Source organism: Gorilla gorilla, chromosome 10 (assembly GCF_029281585.2).
Source record: "Gorilla gorilla gorilla isolate KB3781 chromosome 10, NHGRI_mGorGor1-v2.1_pri, whole genome shotgun sequence".
Classification (NCBI taxonomy): Eukaryota; Metazoa; Chordata; class Mammalia; order Primates; family Hominidae; genus Gorilla; species Gorilla gorilla.
Genome location: NC_073234.2, coordinates 91,608,910 through 91,633,743, shown reverse-complemented (window position 1 = coordinate 91,633,743; position 24,834 = coordinate 91,608,910). Strand labels below are relative to the sequence as shown.

The 24,834-nt window shown below is 43.2% G+C and overlaps 1 long non-coding RNA gene across 1 annotated transcript in view; it reads right to left on the bottom strand.

Annotated features, from left to right (window-relative positions):
• Nucleotides 1-981: 981 nt before the first annotated feature.
• Nucleotides 982-24,834, bottom strand: part of LOC115930236 (uncharacterized) — a 45,233-nt gene continuing 21,380 nt past the window's right edge. The window contains exons 2-4 of the long non-coding RNA XR_008670629.2: nucleotides 13,807-14,427; nucleotides 12,071-12,263; nucleotides 982-4,357 (exon numbers count right to left, since the gene is read on the bottom strand). This is a non-coding gene — a long non-coding RNA (uncharacterized lncRNA). The remainder of the gene's footprint in view (nucleotides 4,358-12,070; nucleotides 12,264-13,806; nucleotides 14,428-24,834) is intronic.

Sequence of the window (24,834 nt, the reverse complement as noted above, 5' to 3'; positions counted from 1 at the left end):
ACCTCACATTCCACTTCTTATGGTTCTTCTCTTCTCTCTGTTACTGTCCAATGGGTTCTTCCTGCCCACTGCAAAACAAAATCAATTCATAGAGACCATGGCATTGCAGTAAAGAAAGAGTTTAATTGACACGAGGCCAGCCACGCCATGTGGGAGACAGAGTTATTACTTAAATCAATCTCACCAAAGAATCAGAGGTTAGGAGTTTCTCAAAGATAGTTTGGTGTGCAGGGGATAGGGTATGGGTGCTGCTGATTGGTTTGGGATGCAATCATAAGGGTGTGGAAAGCAGTCCTCATGCACTGAGTCCATTTTTGGATGAAGGCTATAGGACTGGTTGAGTCACGGGTCTGCGTGGGGCCATCTAGTTGTCAGAAATGCAAAAGGCTGTCAAAAGGCCAATCTTAGGTTCTACAATACTGAAGTTATTTACAGGAGTAACTGGGGAGGTTGCACATCTTGTGACTTCCAGAATAATGGCTGAATTCAGGCCCTTCTCATCCTCCTAACTTGGTGGCCTTTCATTAATTTTACAAGGGTAGTTTAGTTTTGGGGAAAGGCTATTATCGTTTACACTATAAACTCAATTTCTGCCAAAGTTAACTTGGCTCATGCCCAGGAATGAGCCAAGACGGCCAACCTGTGAGGCTAAAAGCAAGATGGAGTCTGCCATGTCCAATTTCTCTTATTGCCATAATTTTGCAAAGGTAGTTTCATCTCCATCCATTGTCAACTTACAAGGGAAAAACAGCATCATTTTTCTCTGATTTCCTCAACAATGCAAGAAGTTCATGTGTATCAGACATTTACCGAAGTTTGAAATAACCCATAGTTTTACAAGACCAAGGAGCACTGCAGATAATTTAAAATAACAAGCATGACTCTTAAAAAACCCTTGGAGAAAATGGATGAGGTAAATATGCCAAAAAGTTAATAACATCTCAAACTAGATAGTTACACAGTGTTATCTTGCTATTTTATTTGATTTTTAATATTTTATTTATATAGTTTTTATAATGCGTTTAAACAACGACATTAGTCATGGGGCCACAGAAGATACTTTGCTGTCTGTGTTAGGATAAAGGCAAAACTGCCATAACAAAGAATTTCTGAAATGCAGGGGCTAGTGATACAGAAGTTTATTTCACCCTCACACAACAGTCTTCGGGGTGAGTGGCCCAGGTGGGTGAGATGACTCCACATGGCCACATAGGGATCCAAGTTGTTGGGTCCAAGTTGTTCCATCTTGTTTCTCCACCTTCCCGTAGGGCCTTGTCCTTTGCTGCACAAAGTCTGGCTGCAGACACAGCCATGTTCCCATTCACAGATAAGACAAAGAGTGGAAATGTAGGGTGGTCATATTTTTTTTAAAACCAATGAACCCAAGTTGCATACATCACTTCCACTTACATTCCATTGTCACGTGGCCACACCTAGCCACAAGGGTGACTAAGAGGTGCAGTCTTTAGGTAGGTAGCCGTAGGCCCAGCTAAACGCTATTCCTCTGGAAGAAAGGGAGAATGGCCTTTGGTGAATTCATGGCAGGCTCCACTTCACTGTCGGTCTCCCTCTATGGGACCCTGGCATTCCTCCCTGGGGTGGCACTCTTTTGTCTAAAAGGAAGTGAAAGGCTTTTCTCATGAAATACGATTTAAACAGAGACTTGAAGGCAGCTGCGTGGGTATCTGAGTAAGAACATTCCAGCACAGGGAACGACAAGCGTCAGAGGCATTTAAACCAAACAGACTCCATCTTGAAAAGTGGCTGGGTAAAATAAGGCTGAGACCTACTGGGCTGCATTCTCAGGAGGTTAGGCTTTCTTAGTTATGGGATGAGATAGGAGGTTGGCCACAAGGTGCAAGTGATAAAGACCTTGCTGATAAAACAGGATGTGGTAAAGAAGCTGGCTAAAACCCACCATAACCAAGATGGTGACGAAAGTGACTTCTGGTCATCCTCACTGCTTACTATACTCTAATTATAAGGCATTAGCATGCTGAAAGATATTCTCACCAGCACCACGACAGTTTACAAATGCCATGGCAACGTCAAGAAGTTAACCCTATGGTCTAAAAGGGAGAGGAACCCTCAGTTCCAGGAATTGCCCACCCCTTTCCCAGAAAACTCATGATTAATCCACCTCTTGTGTAGCATATAATCAAGAAATAACTATAAGTATGCTCAGTTGAGCAGCCCAGGCCACTGCTCTGCCTATGGAATAGCCATTCTTTTATTTCTTTACTTTCTTAATAAACTTGCTTTCACTTTATGGACTTGCCCTGAATTCTTTCTTGCATGAGGTCCAACAGCCGCCTCTTGGGGTCTAGATCAGGACCTCTTTCTGGTAATACAAGTACCAAGCCCATCCAGACAATGCAAGGTGCCAGAGGTCTCAGAGAGTGAAAGGAAGTGATGCCCATTGTCAGCCATAGCCAAGCAGTTGGATTGATTCTGAGATGATGTGTCGCTGGAGGGCTCCAAGCAGAAAAGTAATATGATCTGGTTTATACTTTATAAGGATTATTTCGGCTGCTGTGTGAAAAATAGCCTGTGGGGGTAAGAGTGAAGACTGACAGGCTCATTCGGAGGCTACTGAAATAATCTAGGACAGAGACACTGGTGGCTTGGGTGTGGAGGTGTTGTGGAGGTGGGGACAAGTGGTCAGGCTCCAGACACATTTTTTTCGATGGAGCCAAAAGGACTTAAAGGAATGCATGTAGGATGTGAGAGAAGTAGAGGAATCCAAGATGACTTCAGAGATTTGTCCTGAGCCACTAAAAGGCTGGCATTGCCACTGACAGAGCTGCATAGGGCTGGAGAATGAATGGGTTGAGGTGGTGGGGCAAGGAATATTGAGCTCATTTGCAGATATATTGGCAATGCCATGTTGCAGAGTGACTGACTATACAACCCGTGGGAGGGCTAAGTCATTAGTATATAAATAGCATTAAAACCATGGGCTTGGATGAGACCCCTAGGAATTGAGTGTAGCCAGAAAGGGAGAGTGGCCAAGGCTGGAGCTCTGGGAGCTCCAATATTCAGATGGCAGGAAGATGCAGACCAAAGGAGTTTGAGAGGAAGCAGCCAATGAAGTAAGAAGGGAACTCAAAGTGGCATGACATCTGTATCAGTCCACTTTCACACTGTGATAAAGATACTACCTAAGACTGGATCATTTATAAACAAAAGAGGTTCAATTGACTCACAGTTCCACATAGCTGGGGAGGCCTCAGGAAACTTACAATCATGGTGGAAGGCAAACGAAAAGTGAGGCAAGACTTACATGGTGGCAGGAGAGAGCGTCCATAGGGGAAACTCCAGACACTTTAAAAAAAACAAACAAAAACAAAACAAAACAAAAAACAAACAAAAAAACACATCTCATGAGAACTCCTTCACTATCATGAGGATAGCATGGGGGAAACAGCCCCTATGATCCAATCACCTCCCACCAGGTCTCTCCCTTGACATGTGGCGATTACAATTCGAAATGAGATTTGGAAGTGAGTGTAGCCAAAGCATGTCAACGACCCAAAGGGAAATTGCAGAAAGGGCCCCAAGGAGGTGAGATGAGTGCTAGGAATTGACCACAGGGCTCAGCAATTGGAAGCACATGGTAATAGCACTGTCAGTGAAGTTGTGGGCATCATGGCCTGGCTGGAGTAGATCCATGAGAGAATGACCCATGAGAGGAGCTGGAGACAGAAACTAAAGATATGGCTCGTGAAGTTTGGCTTAAAGGAGATCAGGGAAATTGGGTGGTAGCTTGAAGAAGATGTGGATTTAAGGGAATATTTCTCTTTTTTTTCTTTCTTTTTAAAAAAAGATTAAGAGATATGAAATACTGATGGGAATTACCCAGTAGGAAGGAAGAGGGCACAATTGCAGAGCCGAGTGCTTGAGTAGGTGAGAGGGGCTGGGACCCACTTCACAGGACTTTAAGGAGAGCCCAAGTGGTTGATGGTAGCAGGAAGGTTGAAGGCCAGGTGTGAGGCACAGGCACAGCCTCCTCAGGAGAATCCGTGGTGGAAGCAGGTGAAGGTTATCTTCTGATTCTCTCAGTAAATTAAGAATTTGAGGTTAGGCACAGTGGCTCACACCTGTAATCCCAGCACTTTGGGGAGGCCAAGGCAAGAGAATCACTTGAGGCCAGAAGTTCAAGACCAAACTGAGCAACATAGCAAGCCCCTGTCTGCAAAAAATGTAAAAAAACAAAATTAACCAAGTGTGGTGGTGCGTGTCTATAGTCTCAGCTACTCAGAAGGCTGAGGTGGGAGGATCACTTGAGCCTGGAAGGTGGAGGCTGCAGTGAGCTTTACCGTTGCACTCCAGCGTGGGTGACAGAGCAAGACCATATCTAAAAAAAAAAAAAAAAAAAAAAAAATTCAGATAGGAGGTTGTGGGTGTCACAGGGGAAGGGCCATCTGAATTTGGAGGAGAGGGGAAAAGTATGAAATTGTCTCAAGATGGGGAGAATAAGTTGACTAGGGAAGTGGCTCTCAAACTTGACGGCACATCAGCATCACCTGGAGGACTTGACAAAGCAGACTGATAGGCCCCGCCTTCTGAGTTTTTAATTCAGGAGGTCTGAGGTGGAGCCTGAGAATTTGCTTTTCTAACAAGTTCCCGGTGTGATATGGTTTGGTTCTTCTCACTTTCCTCCTGCTGCCTTGTGAAGAAAGTGCCTGCTTCTCTTTTGCCTTCCACCATAATTGTAAGTTTCCTGAGGCCTTCTCAGCCATTTGAAACTGTGAGTCAACTAAACCTCCTTTCTTTATAAATGACCCAGTCTCAGGTAGTATTCATTATAGCAGTGTGGAAATAGACTAATACATGGCGATATTGATGCTGCTGGGCCAAGAACCTCACTTCGAGAACCGCTGGACTAGGAAATGTGGAGAGATTCCTGAGGAGCATGAGAAGTCCTTGTGAGGTTAGTGTCCATGAGAACTGTGAGCAAGCGTGGGTGTTTTCTCCAGCTATGTGCAATGTCTCAGGTACTGGCATGGATTTAACCAGAGCGGTGTTTTGCCAGATAAACAGGAGAGAGGCACTGGGTATTTATTATAATGGATTATGCTGTCTAGCTTAGGTAAGAAGTAAGTGAGACTGGGGCTAGTGTGAGGCACAGGCCAGGTGCCTAGGGTGCACCATTTAAAGAGACAAAATTTGCAAGTGCCCACCTGCTCTCGCAGGACCCTGAGAGTGTGTGTTTCCTTAGATGTTGCACCCTAGGCTCTCCCTTGTCTCCCTCTAGTCCTGGCCATGGAAGTGAGGACATAGGGCATTTGGGGGAGTAAATAGGTAATAGGATCAGTAGTTTAGAGATCCTCACTGGGTTGAAGAATTATTAAAATTGGGGTACTAGAGGAAGTGACTCAAAAATATGAGATAGTTTAAGATTTAGATGTTTGAGTGTAAGACTATGGAGTAAACGTGAGCAACATAATGAAATCTTTATAAAAAATAAAAAATTAGCTGGACACAGTGGCTCATGCCTGTAGTCCTAGCTACTTGGGAGGCTGAGGCAGGAATATTGCTTTCGCCCTGGAGTTCAAGGCTGCAATGAGCTATGACTGTACCACAGCACTCCAGCCTGGATGACAGAGCGAGACCCTGTTGTCTCTTAAAAAAATTTTAAAGACTATGGAGTAGATACAATTCTTGCCATTCATGAAGTCTAGACGTGTATATGACTAAGGGAGTAAGCGGGTGGCTAAGAAGTGGAGGACAAAATCATTAAAGGTGAAGAAGTTGAGGAAATTTTAAAGGCCAGGGAACTAGAAGAATCATCTTCATGGACACTAAACCCCCCAAGAATCATGACTAGAGCTGTAGAGATAGAACTAGTAAACCTGGACCTAAAATTTTCCAGGAACGAGGGAGAGTAACTTCAGGTCCTACATAATTGAAACTTCTGTGATTCTGAGATAATCCCTTAGGAATTCTGTCCCTGCTGGGGAAGTCCCGGTGTGACAGCTGGTGTGACACAATGCCTGCTTACTGGATCAGACATTTCCGATGCCTCACTCAGGAGGAGGCTGAGATCCTGATCTATATTAAATATATATTTTTAATATATTTTAACATATATTTAATATATCCAGGATATATTCAGAGTTGAGCCCAGTTGTTGCATGGAATCCTTAACCAGTGGTTTAACATCCAGATGAAGTGCTGCTCCTATTCCATGTTGAATGTTTTCTGACACAAAAGCAAGAATGCTCTCCCTGCCCTCCAGCTGTCAATAATTATAAAAGATGACCATCAAGAACATAAGTATAAAACAGAAGGTCTGGTCACAGCCCAGTGTGGGTTCTCTTGAGCTTTCATTCGCACAGAACCACGGCCACCAAACCACAGCATAGGTTTCTGCTGTTTTTGAGCCAGCTCATGGGTTAATGTTTCCCAGTCCTGGTCATCTGGAGTCAGTGGTCCACAGTGCATACTATGCATTTGCTTCTTCATCCATTCCCATCTTAATCCCTACAGTGACACTTCTACTCACCCCCAATCAAAAAATGTATAATTATTTCCAGTCTTCATTCTTCTTGATGACATTCTATCATAATTTGCCTGATGACTGTCCTTTTCTGGCTTGATCCCCCACCCTTTCCCCTGCTGGTCCCTTTCCTTGCACCCTCTTCATTCTGTGATCTCGTATCCCTTTTGCCCTGTAAGGGCTCACTTGTTGGCTCAAATTCATCCCAGACTGAACTGAACTAGACAATTTACAAATTTTCTGAATTTATAAATTTTCTAACTTAGTAATAAGCTGATGTTGCTGGTGGTCCTGTTCTGGCCTTGTTACCCTGGGAGTGGGACTAGGTTTCTACCTGTCCATACTTTCCAGAGGCTGAGTCCTAAACACACTGGAGGAGGCTTTGTTCCTCTTAAGATGACAGGCAGCTCAGATTAGTTCTCTCGTCTGTCACATTAGACCAAGCGCTTACCACCTGACCTCCTGATTAAGACAACAGACTTGTTGCTGAATTATTTGGCTCTGGGGTCTTCCCTTCTCTAACCCCTTAGACACTGTTGCCAGCAAAATTTTCCCAAAGCACACGTCTACAGGAATGACATTCAAAAAAACCAACAACTGGTATGTCAGCCGCTGTGTCTGGCCCATCATTTTCTTAATAATACTTTATTTTCTCTAGTTTATTGTAATAATACAGTATATGATCTATATAACACATAAAATATGTCTTAATTATTATTAACACAGGCCTGGCATGTTGGCTCACACCTGTAATCCCAGTATTTTGAAAGGCCAAGGCAGGCGGATCACCTGAGGTCAGGGGTTCAAAACCAGCCTGGCCAACATGGTGAAACCCCGTCTCTACTAAAAATACAAAAATTAGCTAGACGTGGTGGCGAGTGCCTATAATCCCAGCTACTTGGGAGGCTGAAGGACGAGAGTCACTTTTATCTGGGAGGTGGAGGTTGCAGTGAGCGGAGATTGCACCACTGCACTCCAGCCTGGGTGACAGAGTGAGACTCCATCTCAAAAAAAAAAAAAAATTATTATTAACATATATTACTGTGTTATCAGTGAGACTTTTGGTTAACAGCAGGCTATTAAGATTTGGGAGAATCAAAAGTTATATGCATATTTTTGACTACATGAGGCTCAGCACCCCTAACCCCTGCATTGTTCAAGGGTCAGCTATATGTCAAAATTCTAACAACTGCTATAGTCATGTTGGCATACTAGGTGAACTCTAGACTTCTATAATGTCATTTCTCTTCTCAAGAACATTCAATAATAGTCCATCTTTAAGTACTGGATCAATGAGTATACATCAAAGTTCATTGTATCAGATACCAATATACATCTTTAGGAAGGTGGGCTCTGAAACATCTCAAACAGGCACCTTTACAAGCAAACCTCATTCCTTGAAAATCATTTGGAATGGCCTCACCTGAACCCTAGTATTTGCACTTTGTCTGCAACAAGACTGTAACACAGAGGTGTATATTACACAAGGGCATTTGGGTAGAGGACTGTGTAGAAAAGTTATTGGAATTCCAACAGAAGGGAGTTTCAAATGGGGATCCAAAGTGGCTATTCAAGGCCGGGCATGGTGGCTCATCCCTGTAATCCCAGCACTTTGGGAGACCAAGGCAGACAGATCGCTTGAGCTCAAGAGTTCAAGACCAGCCTGGGAAACATGGTGAAACTCTTTCTCTACAAAAAATACAAAAATTAGCCAGGCATGGTGGTGCATGCCTGTAGTCCCTAGCTATTCAGGAGGCTGAGGTGGGAGGACGACTTGAGCCCATTGCCACGCACGTCCGTGTGAAGAGACAACCAAACAGGCTTTGTGTGAGCAACAAGACTGTTTATTTCACCTGGTTGCAGGTGGGCTGAGTCCAAAAAGAGAGTCACCGAAGGGAGATAGGGGTGGGGCTGTTTTACAGGATTTGGGTGGGTAGTGGACAATTACAGTCAAAGGGGGTTGCTCTCTTATGGGCAGGGGCGGGGGTCACAAGGTGCTCAGCAGGGGAGCTTCTGAGCCAGGAAAGGAATTTCACAAGGTTAATCACTCAGTTAAGGTGGGGCAGGAACAAATCACAATGGTGGAATGTCATCAGTTAAGGCAGGAACCAGCCATTTTCACTTCTTTTGTGATTCTTCACTTGCTTCAGGCCATCTGGATGTGTATGTGCAGGCTTGGGCTCAGAGGCCTGACATTCCTGTCTTCTTATATTAATAAGAAAAATAAAACAAAATAATGTTGAAGTGTTGGGGCAGTGAAAATTTTTTGGGGGTGGTATGGAGAGATAATGGGTGATGTTTCTCAGGGCTGCTTCGAGTGGGATTAGGGGCGGTGTGGGAACCTACAGTGGGAGAGATTAAGCTGAAGGAAGATTTTGTGGTAAGGGGCGATATTGTGGGGTTGTTAAAAAGAGCATTTGTCATATACAAAGATTAGTGATGGCCTGGATGCAGTTTTGTATGAATTGAGAAACTAAACAGAAGACACAAGGTCCGAATAAGAAAAGGGGAAAAACAGGTATTAAAGGACTAAGAATTGGGAGGACCCTGGACATCCAATTAGAGAGTGTCCAAGGGGGTTCAGCGTAATTACTTGTTTGGTTGGTGAGTTTTTGGGCTCTATTCTTGACAGAGTCCTTTTTGTTAAGTTGGAGGCTGAGCTTGGTGAGGTGTGTTTTTAAAAGACCATTAGCCTGTTCTACCTTTCATGAAGATTGAGGACAGTAAGTGGTATGAAGGTTTCACTGAATACCAAGAGCCTGAGAAACTGCTCGGGTGATATGACTAGTAAAGGCCCGTCCGTTATCGGACTGTATAGAGGTGGGAAGGCCAAACCAAGGAATTATGACCGCAGTGGCCTTTTCAGACCCTGTAGGAAAGGCCTCTACCCATCCAGTGAAAGTGTCTACCCAGACCAAGAGGTTATTTTAGTTTCCTGACTTGAGGCATGTGAGAAAATTCAATTTGCCAGTCCTGGGCCGGGGCAAATCCCTGAGCTTGATGTGTGGGGAAGGGAGGGGGCCTGAACAATCCCTGAGGAGTAGTAGAATAGCAGATGGAACACTGAGAATTGATTTCCTTAAGGATAGATTTCCAAGATGGAAAGGAAATGAGAGGTTCTAAGAGGCGGGCTAGCAACTTGTAACCTACATGGAAGAGATTATGAAATGATGATAGAATAGAATGGGCCTGTGAGGCTGGAAGGAGATATTTTTCTTAGTCCAAGAACCATTTGCCTTGTGTGGGAAGAGATTGATAGGTGGAAGTTTCAGTGGGGGAGTAGGTGGGAGTGACTGATGAGAGGGAGAAAAACTGGCCGTGAGGGACAGAAGTTGGAATGCTAGCTGCTTCTTTAGCTACCTTATCAGCATAAGTGTTACCTTGAGCAATGGGATCTGATGCCTTTTGATGGCCTTTGCAGTGAATGACTCCAGCTTCCTTTGGAAGTAAAGCGGCCTTGAGAAGAGTTTTTATTAAGGAGGCATTAATGATGGAGGACCCTTGAGTAGTGAGGAAACCTCTTTCAGCCCATATAACAGCATGGTGGTGTAGGATATGGAAGACATATTTAGAGTAATTATAAATATTGACGCATAGTCCCTTTCCAAGAGTGAGGGCCTGAGTTAAGGCAATGAGTTCAGCTTACTGAGAGGTAGTGGAGGGAGCAGAGCAGTAGCCTCAATGATAGATGTGGAAGACACTATAGCATAGCCTGCGTTTGTTGGTGAGTGGCTATTAGGCCTGCTGGAACTGCCATCAATAAACCAAGTGTGATCAGGATGAGGAACAGAAAAGGAGGAAATATGGGAAATGGAGTGAATGTCAGGTGGATCAGAGATACAGTCATGGGGGTCAGGTGTGGTATCAGGAATAATGTGGGAGGCTGGATTGAAGTCCGGGCCAGGAACAATGGTAATTGTGGGACACTCAACAAAGAGTGAGTACAGCTGAAGGAGCTGGGGAACAGAAAGTATATGCATCAGGTGAGGGGAAGAAAATAGATTTTGGAAGTTATGAGAACTGTAGAGAGTGAGTTGAGCATAGTTTGTGATTTTTAGGGCCTCTAAAAGTATTAGGGTGGCGGCAGCCACTGCACAGAGACATGATGGCCAGCCTAAATGGTAAAGTCAAGTTGTTTGGACAAAAAGGCTACAGGGCACTGTCCCGGTCCTTGTGTAAGAATTCTGACTGCACAGCCCTGCACTTTGGCTGTGTATAATGAAAAGGTTTGGGATGAGTCAGGGAGAGCTAGTGTGGGAGCAGTCTCTAAAGCTGTCTTCAAGGAATGGAAAGAGGAGTGGGGAAAGGATTTAGGATCTATGGGGTCAACTAGGTTTCCTTTTGTGAGTTTATATAATGGTTTCATTAGGAGGCAAAACCAGGTATCCAAAGGCAAAATTATCCAACCATGCTTAGGAAGGAAAGGAGTTGTTATTTTGTAGAAGGGGTTGGGGTTTGAGAGATCAGTCAGACATGATTGGCAGGGAGAGCACGTGTGTTTTTATGAAGAATTATGCTGAGGTAGGTAACAGATGGAGAAGTAATTTGAGCTTTGGAGGATACCCGATATCCTTTGGAGAATAAATGTTGAAGGAGCAGGAGGGTGTCTTGTTGAGAAGATTCAAAGGAGGGGCTACAAAGTAGAAGGTCATCAATATATTGAATAATGTGAGAAGTGGAGGGGTGGAAAGAAAGTAAATCATGAGAAAGAGCTTGGCTGAAGTAACGAGGGCTGTCCCTGAAGGCTTGCGGCAGCATAGCCCAGGTAAGCTGCTGGGACTGATGGATGTCAGGGTCAGTCCAGGTAAAAGCAAAGAGAGGCTAGGACAAGGGGTGTAGGGGAATAGTGAAAAAAAAGCATCTTTAACATCAAGAATGGAATAGTGAGTTATGGAGGAAGGTATTGAGGACAAAAGAGTGTACAGGTTGGGCACCACAGGGTGGATAGGCAAAACAATTTGGTTGATAAGGCACAGATCCTGAACTAACCTTGTAAGACTTGTCTGGTTTTTGAACAGGTAAAGTGGGAGAATTGTAAGGAGAGTTTATAGGCTTTAAAAGGCCATGCGGTAAAAGGCGAGTGATAACAGGCTTTAATCCTTTTAAAGTGTGCTGTGGGATGGGATACTTTAAAGTGAGTGGGGTAAGGGTGATAAGGTTTTAATGTGATGGTAAGGGGTGCATCATCCATCACCAAGAAGGGAGTAGAGGTGTCCTATACTTGTGGATTAAGGTGGGGAGATGCAAGGACAGGATGTGAAGGAGGCTTTGAACTGGGGGGAAAGGCAGCAATGAGGTGTGGCTGTAGCCCAGGAATAGTCAGGAAAGCAGACAGTTTAGTTAAAATGTCTCAACCTAATAAGGGGGCTGGGCAGGTGGGGATAACTAAAAAGGAGAGCATAAAAGAATGTTGTCCAAGTTGGCACCAGAGTTGAGGAGTTTTAAGAGACTTAGAAGCCTGACCATCAATACCCACAACAGTTATGGAGGCAGGGGAAACACGCCCTTGAAAAGAGGGTAATGTGGAGTTGGTAGCCTCTGTATTGATTACGAAGGGGACGGACTTACCCTTCACTGTAAGAGTTATCCAAAGTGTCTGTGATGGTCCTATAGGCTTCCCAGGCAATCAAGCAGTGTCAGTCTTCAGCTGCTGAGCCGAGAAGATCTGGGAAGGAGTCAGTCAGAGAGCCTTGGGCCAGAGTTCCAGGGGCTCTGGGAGTGGCTGCTGGGTGAGTTGGACAGTCCAATTTCCAGTGGGGTCCTGCACAGATGGGACATAGCTTAGGAGGAATCCCAGGCTGCGGGCATTCCTTGGCCCAGTGGCCAGATTTCTGGCACTTGAAGCAAGCTCCTTGGGGAGGAGGTCCTGGAGGAACGCCTGGCCACTGCAGTTCAGATGTTTTGAAGTTCTTGTGTGCTGGAGATGTGGCTAGAGTTTCTCTCACAGTAGAGGCAAGTAATTGCAACTCAGAAATATGTTGCTACTTGGCTGCCTCTACTCTATTATTGTACACCTTGAAGGTGAGGTTAATTAGGTCCTGTTGTGGGTTTTGAGGGCTAGAATCTAATTTTTGGAGCTTTTTCTAATGTCAGGAGGGGATTGGGTAATAAAATGCATATTGAGAATAAGACATCCTTCTGGACCCTCTGGGTCTAGGGCGGTAAAGTGTCTAAGGGTTGTTGCCAAATGGGCCATGCATTGGGTTTTCATACTTGGTGAAAAAGATCCTAAATGCTAACTGATTTGGGAGAGGTTGCATAAAGAAAAAGGAGCATTAACTTTGGCTATGCCTTCAGCTCCAGCCACCTCTCTAAGAGGAAATTGTTGGGCAGGTGGTGGAGGGCTAGTCGCCGAACGAAGCTGTAAGCCAGACCAGGCGTGAGGAAGGAAGGTAATAGAAGGGTTATAGGGTGGGGGAGTGGAGGCTGAAGAAGAGTTGGGACCTGGATCGGCCTGGCAAGGAGCAGCCTGGGGAGGAGGGGAAAGGTCAGATGTGTCTGTAGAAAACGAGGATTCACATGACTCAGAGCTTGGGGTGGAGACTGAAGGAACTGACAGGAGAGAAAGAAGAAAGATTTGGGACGAGTTGCATTGGGAGCAGAGACTAGGGAGGGACCGATGTGTAAAAGAATGCCTGGACGTCAGGCACCTCAGACCATTTGCCCATTTTTTGGCAAAAATTATCTAGGTCTCGTAGGATGGAGAAATCAAAAGGTCATTTTCTGGCCATTTAGAACCACTGTCAAGTTTGTATTGGGGCCAAGCAGTGTTGCAGAAGAAAATAAGACATTTAGATTTTAGGTCAGGCAGGAGTTGAAGAGGTTTTAAGTTCTTGAGAACACAGGATAAGGGAGAAGAAAGAGGAATGGAGGGTGGAAGCGTGCCCATAGTGAAGGAGGCAAGTTTAAAAAGAAGGGTAGAGACACGGAGAAGGGGGGTGGGAAGCAGCCCTGGGCTGCAATGTGGGTGAGCAGCCAAAGCAGGCATCCCCGCGATTGACTTGCCACCAAGGGAATGTGGGTGAATGACCAAGGCAGGCGTCCCTGCGGTGATCAGACACCAATGGAATGTGGGTGAATAATCAGGCAGGCGTCCCCGCAGTGATTAAACACCAAGGGAAGACTGTCTTCCCAAGTCCATGACTGGCGCCAGAGTTTTGGGTCCACGGATAAAATGTGTCTCCTTGTCTCTACTAGAGAAGAAAAAGAACTGGAATTGGAAGGACAGGGAGATTGAAGGGTAGCAAGAGAGGAAGATTGAAGGGTAGTGAGAGAGGCTGGAGAAAAGTGAAAAGACCGCTTACCCGATTTGAAATTGGTGAGATGTTCCTTGAGCTGGTTGGTCTGAGGACCTGAGGTCGTAGGTGGGTCTCCTCACGGAGTGAGGGCAAGGACAGGGGACTGGTCCCCCAAAGGAGTCTCTCTGACCCTGGTCTTCAGCACCAAATGTCATGCATGTCTGTGTGAAGAGACCACCAAACAGGCTTTGTGTGAGCAACAAGGCTGTTTATTTCACCTGGGTGCAGGTGGGCTGAGTCCAAAAAGAGAGTGAGGGGAGATAGGGGTGGGGCTGTTTTATAGGATTTGGGTGGGTAGTGGACAATTACAGTCAAAGGGGGTTGTTCTCTTATTGGCGGGGTGGGGGTCACAAGGTGCTCAGTGGGGGAGCTTCTGAGCCGGGAGAAGGAATTTCACAAGGTTAATCACTCAGTTAAGGTGGGGCAGGAACAAATCACAATGGTGGAATGTCATCAGTTAAGGCAGGAACCAGCCATTTTCACTTCTTTTGTGATTCTTCACTTGCTTCAGGCCCTCTTGATGTATATGTGCAGGCTTGGGCTCAGAGGCTTGACACCCATGAGGTTGAGGCCGCAGTAAGCCATGATTGCACCACTGCATTCCAGCTTGAGTGACAGAGCTAGACCCTGTCTCAGAAAACAAACAACAAACAAACCAAAAGAAAAAACAAAAAACCAAAGTGGCTCTCCAGCCAGCACATAAAAATGTGTAAAGACAAAGGAAGATTATATTGACACATGGAGAGAAAAGAAGCCAACCCATTCCCTTTATCAGAAGGCTGGGATCTCTAAGAAGCAGATTGCAAAATAAGTCCAGCAACCAAGCACACAGGGGAGGTCCCTCCATAAATGGTGGGTGAGGAGACATGGAGGGTAAAGATCAGCCATGTGAGTGGGATAAGTATTCAGATAACATTTTGGGGTTCAAGCAATTTTGGCTTCTACAAAAACATTGACTTGATCTTTGTTGCATGCTACTTGCAAATGTTGTTTTCTTTTCCAGAAAACTCTTTGGTAATGGTGTCTATTCTGCAATTCACATACTTTCTGAAATTCTAGGAAAAGGGGAATAAGTCAACAGCAGCCATATTCCAGGAATTTAATGGCAGGGGAATTGTTGAAACCAGTGCCCAGAAATAAGGGTAGCATCTTTTGTTATTCCTTTCAGATCTGATCTTAAGACGTTCCTGTTGCATCTATCTTCCACAGTTACATCCTCAGACTTTTGACATCCCCTACTTGGCTATTCTGGGTGTCATTTTGCTAACCTCTTCAGTCATGCCAGTCTCAAGTTTATCTCTAACCTGTCCACTTGATTCTTCTGGTCCCTCCACTGATGTTCATCTGTCTCAATCCTGCATTAAGAGCTCACATCATCACCATTAGTAACATGGCAGAGTGGATAATTCCCACCTCCATATTTTTATTCATTTTTTTGAGACAGTCTTGCTCTGTTGCTCCACAGGCTGGAGTGCAGTGGTGCGATCTTGGCTCACTGCAACCTCCATTTCCTGGGTTTGAGCAATTCTCATGCCTCAGCCTCCTGAGTAGCTGGGACTACAGGTGCGCACCACCACGCCTGGCTAATTTTTTTGTATTTTTAGTAGAGATGGAGTTTCACTATGTTGGTCAGGCTGGTCTTGAACTCCTGTCCTCAAGTGACCCACCCTCTTTGGCCTCCCAAAGTGCTGGGATTACAAGTGTAAACCACTGTGCCCGGTCATATTTTTATTCATTTATTCACTCATTCATTCATTCAATAAGCATTGAGTACCTCCTATAGCTCAGGAAATATGCTAGATCCTGGGGCTTGAGAGATAAATGAGACAGAGATTCTGTCCTTTTTAGAGCTCATAGTCTAGTTCATGGGTGGGAATAGATGTGCTAAGAAGTAATGGGCACATAGTGTATTATATGTCCCCAATCTGTACATAGTATAATATATTCCCCAATAGAACCATGCAAATGGCATAATATAAATAGAACAGGGGGTAAAGAACTCTGCTGGAGGAAGGCACAGAGAGGACTTCCCAGAGGAGGTAACATTTGATGTGTCGTAAAGAAGGTTTCCGTTCAAAGGAAGGGACAAGGGTATTTCACACAGAAGGAATGGGAAGACAACGGTTTCAGAGGAGTATGGCATGTTCAGGAGACGGCAATCAGTTTGACAAGGCAAAGGAGGCCGTTTTGTGCTTAATCATGCATGGTTTTAAAGCTAGACTGTATGAAAGTACCCAGTGTGCATTTCAACGAGCTATTAAACTTATGTGCCTCAGTTTTCCTATATGTAAAATGTGGATAAATACAGCTTCTATCCCATAGGATCGTTTTGAAATTTTAATGTGTTAACACACCTAAACACTCAAAAACAAAGCTTTATATGTTGTAACTGCACAGAAAAATGTTTGGTATCATTTACTTATTGCCATCATCGTTGTCATCATCATCATCCCTGCTTTGCCTCTTTTTATCCTTACATTTAACTAGTCACTAAGTTGTCTCTGTTCTACTCAATATTTCTCAAATCCATATCCTTATTACTATCCCCATTCCTATTGCCTTAATTTAAGTTCTTATCCTCTAATACTTAGTCTTGCTGCCTCCGATGATTTCTCTAGCAGTTGAATTCGTACACATTCCATCAAGCCTTGGAGGAAGGAAACCAATGGAGATGAGATTAGAAAAGTAATCAGGAACTAGATAATCAAGAGTCTGCTATGGCACCATAAGAGGTTTTGACTTTATTCTGTAGCTTATGAAGAGCCATTAAATATTTTAAGCAGAGAAGTGGCAATAGGATTTGCACTTTATAAAGACAATGTGGAAATTTAGAGATGTAGTCTACAGGTGTCTTTGGAAGATTGGCTGGTGAGGAGAGGAGAGGGAGGGGAAGGAAGGAATCAAGAAGATGCTTAGGGTTTGGGGCTTGAGAAACTTGGTGGATCAGGTACCATCTTCTGAGATGACTGGAGTATGGAGTTTGGGAGAGGGTGTGGCTGGAAATGAAACTAGAGAGGAAAGAATGACTTAAATCACAAAACACTTTGGGTTTTATCCTCTGAGTCCAGAAGTAAAGGCAAAGAAATGGACACTTTTTTTCTTGGGAAAAAAAGATAGGAAAAATTAGAGCATTCATTCTCTTCTGTTGGCTTCTCTTCTTTGCATCCTATGATAAAGTCCTTCTCTTATCCAATCCTTAAATGCCCTCATTTGCCCTTTCAGGTTATTTAAAATGTAATTATCATTAAAGAACCAGAGAAAGTCTATCTCTTCTCAACATTGATGGAGTCTGACTACCCCAGCCCACACTAAATCTCTTTTCTGATTGCTTATTGTATTAAATATTCTGATGCTCAGTTTAGTGCTTAATAGGTCTCTAATTACTTCCTGTCATAGCTTTATCTTCCTAACTACATTGAATTGCTACCTTTAAAGGCAAAATAAATTGCTGAATCCTCCGAAAGTCATACAGTAGAAACTCTATACTACCTTATGGGTTCAGAGAGTGTTAGAGGGAACCTTAAGACTAACTTGTCTAGTGGTGTTCAACCTAGAATTTCACATTCCAATATGGTTATAATAGTGTCCACATGCTGTTTTTCTTAGTTTAAGCCTCTAATAGCTGTTGCATATTTTCTTATATAAAGTCTGTACAAGCTTCTTTGGGCAATAGTTATATTAATCCAGTTTAGTAACACTGGGGTTCACATAAGAAATGAATCAGTTACTTAACAACTTCTGGTTGATTAAAAAAAATTCTTTCAAGACATAGCAAGTTTGAGAAAGGATAAAAGCATTCCTTGGTGGTAACATCACTAATCATCAAGGATATACAAATCAAAACCACAGTGCAATATCATTTCACACCTGTTTAAAATGGCTATTATCAAAAAGATGAGGCAATTTTTGGCAAGAGTGTGGAGAAAAGACCTTTGTACATGGTTGGTGGGAATGTAAATTAGTATAATCAATATGGAAAACAGAACAGAGGCTCCTCAAAGCTAAAAATAGAAATACCATATATCCAGCAATCTATCTATGGGTGCATAACCAAACGAAATGAAATTACCACCCCCATGTTTATGCATTATAATTATGCAGCATAATTTATTGCAGCATAATTCACAATATCCAAGATCTGGAAACAATAACCAAGATATGGAAACAACCTAAGTGTCCATCATTGATGAATGAATAGATAAAGAATTTATGGTACATGTCTACAATGGAATATGATTCAGCCTTAAAAAAGAGAGATCTTGCCACTTGTGACATGGTTGAACCTAGAGGACGTTATGCTAAGTGAAATAAGCCAGACATGGAAAGAAAAGTACTATATGATCTCATTTATGTGCAATCTAAAAAGAAAAACAAAGCTCAAATGCATAGAAACAGAATAGAACAGGGGTGGGGAGATGAAGAGACAGAAGTCAAAGGGTAAAAAGTTAGTTATGTAGGATGAAGAAATCTGGAGATCTAGTGTATAACATAACTATCCTATAGTTAATAGAATTGTATTTTATACTGAAAATTCACTGAAAGTAGACCTTATGTACTTTTGCCACCCACACTAAAAAAGTAACTATGTGAGATGATGAATATGCTAATTTGCTTCTTGACTGTAGTGACCATTTCATTATGTATGTTTGTCAAGACATCATGTTGTACACCTGAAATATATACTATTTTTTTTTTAAAATTACTTGGTGGTAGAAATTAGCAAACACTAATCTAGGCCAGCTCTCTTATTTTAGTGGTGTGCAAACTGAGACAGAAGGCCCTAGCTGAGGAACTAGCCCAAGGTCATAACCTACTCAATAGCTGGCACAGGGCTGGAAAGCAGACCCTCACACTCTAGCTCGGTGCTGGTCTACTGAGAGTTTCCCATTTCTACTGGGAATTGCTATTGACACATGCAGGGCAGAGGAAAAGGAAACTAATAATTGTTGAAGGCTTAATATTTACAAGTCACTGTATGGATGCTTTATTATGTATTATCTCCTTTCTCCTCTGCACAGACATGCACACACATGTGTGCACACACACCCACACAAAACCCTATGAAGTGGCTCTTAATTTCCTTTCTTTCTCTCTCCTTCTTCCTCTTTTTCTTCTTTCCTCCTCCATCCCTCCCTCCCTCCCTCCCTTCCTTCCCTTTCTTTCTTTCTACAAAACTGAGACCATCAAGGATTAAGAAATGCTGCCCAAGTCAGCCAAGTCTAAAGTGTCTCTCCAAATCTAGAATATTTCAGGATATTTACATGGCTCTCAAGTGCACACCTTCCTGTTTTTGAGAAAAGTTCATGGGATGGGAACCTTGAAAGGTCCTGGGAAAAATATGGTGGCCTAGTGCTCAAGAGAGTACTAGAGAAAATGGTAAAAGTCCCAGGTAAACCAGAAAATTCTTCAAACCCAGTTCTTTTCAGATTTTGTATCTGGCCTGAACCACATTATCTGCTTCCCTCTACACTCCAGTTCTCTGTCTCTATTGGCACAGCCCAGCCCCTCTCTCCTCCCCTAACCTTCTGAGATCTCCACTAAGGGACAGTCTAAGCAATGGAAATAGGCAACTTTGCCCTTTATCTCTAGGTCCTTCCTCTATCCTGACACGGCTATCTAGTTGCAAATCCAGATATCAAGTTGAACTTCAAGTTTACAATGTGTCAGTCTTCAACTAGCTCCTCTTCCACTATTTCCCATTTCTGCAATGGCATCATGATCTCCCCAGTCAGCGAGGCTTGACCCTCAGAAATCTCTCTTGTCTCACATCGTTGCAGGTCTAAGCCCTGTAGGAACCACTCCCTAATTTCCTTCACAGTCTTTCCTACCATCCACGGCCACCACCAATTCTCCATCACAGCCTTCATAGCCCCTCACCTGGATTACTGCGATGACCTCTTGCTTTCCTGTCCCATCTCAATCACTCTCTCATTCTGTCCATCCCATTTCCATATCTTGCCAGGTTAATTTTTTTGAAAGCTCAGCTCTGATCACGTCATATGACTCCTTAAAAACTGCCAGTGTTTTCCTGTCACTACCAAGGTAAATACAAAGCTTGACTCATGTTCAAGCCTCACCCAATTTCATTTCACATCTCCAGTATCCCTATAGCATCTTCTATGGATGACAACAGTAAACTGCTTCTATACCATCATTTCCCCCTGACTCTTCCATCTCAAAGCTTTTCCATCTCCATGGAGCAGTTGATACTACTGTTCCCTTTTCCTGGGATGCCTCCACATTCAAGACAAGGGATGAAAGGAAGGATGATAGGAAAATTATTATAGGACTTTTTATAATCATTTTAGTTTGTTATAGGCAAACACTGGTATATAAGGAATGACATTTTGACTGCTTGGGGGAGGTATTTTTAAAACATCTTTTGCAGTGTATGTACAAAAATGAAGCTGCTGCTTATACTCAAGTGCTGGTCAACTTTCTGGTATTTTCTGCCTTTGTGAACCAAGACATTTCATGTATTTCCTACCCTTCCTTGGTGGAAAAAAAAAAACAACCCGTAGTGTTCTGGAAAAGCATGAGAAAAAAATAGCCTTTCCACCCAAACACAGGCTTTGTTACCAACCAGGCAGCTTGAGGTGTTGGGGACCCATCAAAGAGGAGGGTTGAGACTTTAGGTTGCAGGCCTGGGCAGAGAGTGGTGGGTGGGGCCCAAAGGCAGACTCTGCAGGGGCCTGGAATTTAACCTTGTGACCAGAGAAAGTGCTTGTGTTTGCATTTGCAACATGTGTTTATTGTAATCATTACAAAAGAATCCTGACTTTATGCCTGTGTTCTCTGCGTGTGGTCCATAGACCATCTGTATCAGAATCAGCTGGAGAGCTTGTTTAAAGGCAGGTTACTGGGCCCCTGAGAATTCTATCAATCAGGACTGAGGCACTGGGACCCTGGCATTTCTGTTTCCAACAAGCCACCCGCCTCTGAAACTTGGGAGCCCCTGTAGGCTGTGCTCTCCTCACAGGCAGAGACGCTATGGAGAGGTCTTGGGTCCAGGGCTGTTCGTCTACTTGTAACAAAACCACTGAAGCCCCCAATTTCCACTTCCTACCCTTCCTGATAGCACATCTTCCCAGAACAATGACATATTTGTTCCCTACTAGTTACTGATTTTTAAACTCTTTTTTCTTTATTCTGTCTTCTATTTCTCCCACTTCCTACTCATTGAGACCATAGTTTTGTTCAGTCAACCAGAGTCCTAAGTTTCCATTTTTAGGGAAATTTTGCAATTTGTCTCTCAAGTTGCTCTCCGAATCAGTCACAGTCTGGCCAAGATTGATCTCAGATGTACTCTACAACTCCGGTAATACTTTCCCTGTGAAATTTCAGAATTCTTTTTGCTCCAAATTTGAGATATACTTTCAGTCCTTTAATGTCCTCTGTGAAATGTGGTACCTTTATTTCAATAATTCCTTCCTTGGCTGAATGTGTAGACTTTCCTGTGTCTTCTTTCTTGGGAATAATAGAATCATGGAAGAACAGAACCAGTAGGCAGGTGACTGTAATTGTGTGTGGAACTACACAAATATTTTTTTTTTTTGCAGAGCTCTTGTCTATATTAACAATTGGAGCCACTCCAAATCAGCATGTCAGCATTATTCTGGTGGACCAATCTCATGTGATCCTGTTAAAGAAACATCTGCTGGCCAAGCTGCCCTTCTGGCATACAGGCCAGGCAAGAGCGTTCCACATGTCCCCATAGGTATGAGTCTAGTCCAGGTTCGCTGTACCCCGTCCAGATGTCACTGCCAGCTCTGGCTGGTCCCAATCACCAGAGGTAAACTAAAAATTCAAGGAAGAAGTTCCAAATTCTAGGACCCTTTGAGTCAAGGCCCTGTTGGTCCAGCTCTAAGGGTGAGACAGCCAGTAGACCAACTATATATCAACACCACAACTTCCAGGTTGAGATCAGTTAGCTGTATCTGAAGACAGCTGAGGATGTTCATTTGTTTACCCTTTATGAGGTAGTGGTTGTTTTATATTGTTTTGAAAGTTTTTACTTCTGATAATGAGAAAACTCCTATTCTAATGCTAGGTACTATATGAATTATATCCCTTCTTCTCTCCCTCCCTTCCTCCCTCCCTTCCCTTCTTCCTCCCTTCCTCTTTTCCTTCCTTCCCTCCTTCTTTCCCTCCTTCTTTCCCTTGTCCTGACTGCCATGGTGAAATGCACAGCAGTACGAACTTGCCTGGCCTAACACAAACCATTACAAAGGGCCACAATTGAAGGCCCTGCTCTCACACCCAAGTCCAAGCCCCAGAGTCACCAAAATCCTCTCTACAGGTATACAATATTTCTTTCAATCAAAATTCCACTGTTTTACTTGCTCAGTTAAATGCTGAGTGGACAATGAAATTGCTCAAGGACCAAATTATTTTCTGAGGAGTCAGGCCTCTTCTCATCTGAGTTCTTAACTGAGAAATAAAACAAAGGGTGACAGAAAGAGACATAAATATCATGATTGTTATTACCAGTAATGATAAAATCTGAGGCACGAATAGGGATTTGTAGCTAAATTAGGCAGAGAGTCACAGCAGAGCCAATGACCAATTTCCTTCCAAGAGTAAAGTCGGTGAAGCTGAGGGGAACATGCCTGGTTTATTTTTTGTCAAGGTTGCCAATCTGGGTGATCACCGTTCTCCTCATGCCCTTCTCACAGGCTGTGTGCAGGGCTACAAAGGGAGGGCCAAGAGTGATTAACCGGAAGCCATCCATTTGGAAGTAAACATAAATGAAAGAGTTATTTCTCCCGCAAAATTATTTTATGAACCAAATTGTTATTACAAGTCCATAATTCTTTATCAAAATCAAAAGAGCTGTCAAAAAAAATTTTCTTACGAGTTTGCAAAAAAACACGTGGTGGCAAAATCTTACCTAAAATGATATGAGGTTACCTAAGACATTTACTTATCCCATCTAATTGAATATTTATATGCTTTGATACTAAAATATAAAAGTTTTGATTATGGAGTGCAGACACAGTTGGGTATGCTATTTTAAATGCAGTATATGCACCACGTTACTGCTCTGAAATGTATACAATTCTGAGTCATGAAACGTAATGATGGAGTAGCATATGCATAGAATCATAGGTAAGAATGAAAAGGAGAAGGAGGAAAGAGAACATACATTCCTTCTTTATCCCATCAATCCTGAAAGGTAGATATTCTTCCCATTTAACAGTCAGAGAATGGTGGCCCAGGAAAGATGGACAAACTGAGGCCCAATAAAAGGCCAGGGTTAGGACTCAGGCCAAGGACTCAGTCAGTTTGGCTAACTTCCCTCCTTCCTGACCATGACCCCAGAAGTGCGTTGGTCAATGCCATCATGTTAGGATAAGGAAATTGGAGACCAAAGAGTAGAGTATCTTGCCCTGGGATTAGAATCCTGGTGTGTTTCTGGCTACAATTTGCCTCCTCTGAAAATAAAATTTCATACCAATTCCTCCCCTTCCCCATGATACAAAAACAATGATTGAACAGAATGAAGGATTTCTAGATCCTTGCTTTCATGTATAGATTTCCTTTATAAAAATGCATTTAATGTGTAATTGTTCATTCGCATGTCCATTTTCCCACAGTATTGGTCCTTAAAGCAGAGAACCAGGTCTTTCTTTTTTGTACCCCTCAGAGCTGAGCACAATTCTCAGCATGTAACAGGTGGTCCATCAGTAAACAGAAGGAATAAATGAATGAATGAAAAGTTTGAGGTCTCTGTGTCTGCAGCGTTAATCCAGGCTGCCTGGGGTAACTCCTATCTCACCTCCACATTTTCCGGATCCTCCAGACCTTAGGGTACCCCCTACCCCCAGACTCCCACCTACAGAACAGCAGGTACATTGCAACACAAACCTACCAAGGGACAAACATCAGAGAGGATATGAGAACCTGTTCCTATGAAGCATAGGTGGGTCTTACTGGAGTTCTCTGTTCATCAGGCCTCTCTAGGATCTTTACCTTTAGAAACAACTTAGAAAGCAAGAGAGAAAGAGAAGGTGGTAAAGAAGACAGGAGTCTTTAATTCTGGGTCAACTTTCACTTCTTTACACGCAGCAAGGTCTATTAGAAAATGCTACCACAGCAGGAGGTATTGTTTCCTAGGGTATCAGAGAAGAGAGAAACTTTGATTTAAAGCTGTATATAAGTACATAACATTTTATGTCAATTTTTTGAAACTAAAGTTTAAAAAAGTCAGGTATTAATGGAACCCAGAGAGCAGGAGAACATTTTCCCTTATTTTTATTTTTTAGAAGGAATCTTGCTCTGTCACACAGGCTGGAGTGCAGTGATGTGATCTTGGCTCACTGCAACCTCTGACTCCTAGGTTCAAGCGATTCTCCTGCCTCAGCCTCCCAAGTAGCTGGGATTACATGTGTGTGCCACCACACCCAGCTAATTTTTGTATTTTTAGTAGAGACGAGGTTTCACCATGATGTCCAGGCTGGTCTTGAACTCCTGACCTCAGGTGATCCGCCTGCCTCGGCCTCCCAAAGTGCTGGGATTATAGACGTGAGCCACTACGCCTGACCAGGACTCGATTTCTTTAAGCTCCTCGTGTTCTCTGTGGCTGATCCATCACCTCTGTGGCATAAGTAAATGTGGGGAAGACTGCTACTTCTTCTAGCTGGTCAGAACCTTTATGGAGACATAGATTAAAAAAAAAAAACTTTCCTGCAAGGCTGGATAGCCAGTTATTTTAATGATCTGAAATCACCTAAGATTAAAGTACTTTGAATTTGATTTTGATACATAGTGTTCTATAGAAAGCACAAGCAAAAATAAATAATTCATGAATTACGTAGTACATTTATGATTTACTTACAGCTCAGAACTCATGCTAACTCAGAGAACATCAAACGCCCTACACCGTGGCCTGCCATTTAAAGCAGCATTTAGGGGGATGAAGGATAAGACAGAACACAGGAGATGCACTGTAACTTTATATATGGCAATAAATAAGAAATTTACATATTTGCTGGGAAATAAATTGAATAATGATGAACATAAAAGCTGGCTTTG